This window comes from Gadus morhua, chromosome 5 (genome assembly GCF_902167405.1).
Source record: "Gadus morhua chromosome 5, gadMor3.0, whole genome shotgun sequence".
Lineage (NCBI taxonomy): Eukaryota > Metazoa > Chordata > Actinopteri > Gadiformes > Gadidae > Gadus > Gadus morhua.
Window position 1 is genome coordinate 20,452,199 of NC_044052.1, and position 2,051 is coordinate 20,454,249.

The 2,051-nt window shown below is 44.3% G+C and overlaps 1 non-coding gene across 1 annotated transcript; it reads left to right on the forward strand.

The window, feature by feature from the left end:
• The first annotated feature begins 1,702 nt into the window (after positions 1 to 1,702).
• trnac-gca (transfer RNA cysteine (anticodon GCA)) lies at positions 1,703 to 1,774 on the forward strand. The gene has a single exon. It is a non-coding gene; the product is annotated as a tRNA-Cys (tRNA).
• Positions 1,775 to 2,051: the final 277 nt, after the last annotated feature.

Below are 2,051 nucleotides of genomic sequence, written 5' to 3' on the forward strand. Positions count from 1 at the left end.
TTTAATACTCCACACTCCATTGTCCATTTCATTAGACAGAATAGAGCCAGAATAGAGACAGAATAGAGACAGAATAGTGACAGAATATAGATGTATGACCAGTCTCCTGTGGTGACGGCGGGCCTGTTAACCTTAACAGGGCCTACAGCCGATACCAACGCCCCAGAGTGTGTGCACCGGACATCGGGTCTCAGGATTTACACTACCCGAAGTCACCACTGGGCAAAACTATTTGTAGATACCCGGCCGGGAACCTAAACAGGCATCGCAAATGAATGGACCGTTAAATGGACTTAATGACGTTAATAAGGTCCTTTGTTGCGTTAATCTCCGAAGTTTTTCATGTCCTTGTGTGTCTATTTTAATGTAGGCCTACTGCTCATTGTGTTGTCGCTATTCTTCTGTCGCTCATTCATGGGCTCTTTGTGCGCCTGTGAGAAACATGGCAACAGTTTCATCTGGATTATGAACCACTAGAGCCGGTTCTCTGCCCAGGTCTACCCGCGTGTTGTCTAGTCAAACTGCACTCAACTTTCCCATCCAATTATCCCTGGATCGTTCACACACACACACACACACACACACACACACACACACACACACACACACACACACACACACACACACACACACACACACACACACACACACACACACACACACACACACACACACACACATTCACATAAACATGCACGCACGGTTGTAGCCCTAAAATATTGGTCAGTATTTCCGTAACCCAATGTAGGCCTACTCCCTTTACTTTTGCCTCTGTTTAAAAGTGTGAAAAAGTGCAAAACCCGGTCTGTCGTATAGGCGCTAAAACCAAGACGCTGTGTTTTCGGACTGTTTACACACCATTATATTCCAGATGGACTATATTCTAATGGGACGTGTCCCTTTAGCAGCGCAAGACAATACCTGGAACGCCTCTTGGGCGAACATCAAAGCGCCGGTCTCCTTGTAGATTTGTGTCGGAGCCCTGCAGAGAGAACAACCCTTTATAGACAGACAGCCGTAATAAGCCAATAACAGCACTTGGACGCCTCATTTCCAGGTCTCCTTTCACCAGTGCTGAAGGACGGGACCATTGAGTCGGAGAGTATAGCTAATTTGCTGTTTTTACAGGAGCACGCAGACCACACACACACTTGTCGAGATGACACGAGGTTGTGGTGGGTGTTGGCTGACACCTGGTGGACAAAGTGGGGGACTTCTCCCCCAGGTTGAGACACGTGGCTTTATTTACATAGGAGCGGATAGCCACATGACGTCAAATATAAGAACATAATTGTCCAATATGATTCAACGACAGTCAAAAATAATAGCGGAAAAATAATAGTGGAAGTAGGCTGTCTCGACCAGTTAAGGCGAAATTAAATCAAGTGCCATTACTTTTTTATTCTTCCAATTAAGATAAATGCCATATATGATGAAATAGGACTGATTCAATTTAAAATATAAATATAAAAATATAAAAGGTATTCTAGGATATACAGATAGATCCCCTACTAGACCCAATGACGTTCACATGAGAAACACAAACACGCAAAACGATTGTCCAAAGACCAAAGTATAAAATAGGTAGCCTAACAATAAGGAAAAATGTAAAAAAAAACCACATAAGCACAAAGTATTATATGAAAACCCTAAAGCAACAATTCAGATCAAAATATCTTCCTAACTTGCTTCTCTATAAAAAGGGGGTATAGCTCAGTGGTAGAGCATTTGACTGCAGATCAAGAGGTCCCTGGTTCAAATCCGGGTGCCCCCTCATTTAGCTGGACACTGGGAGTCTGCTGACTGTGCACACCTGTGGGCAATCTCGAGTCGGTATTAATCAGAATATTCCAATGTACGACGTGGAGGATCCGGACTACCGTCATCTCTCCTCTCTTCTGAAAAGAAGAGCTAGTCTCTCTGACTCTCTGAGTACAGCGTCGCTTTATTTTAAAGTTGTGCCTGAATGAACCGTCCGGTTACACTGTCGCCGTCGTGTCCGGGAGGTAGGCTATGTTTCTAGGTTTCATAAACATCCGCAGCTTAGCCCA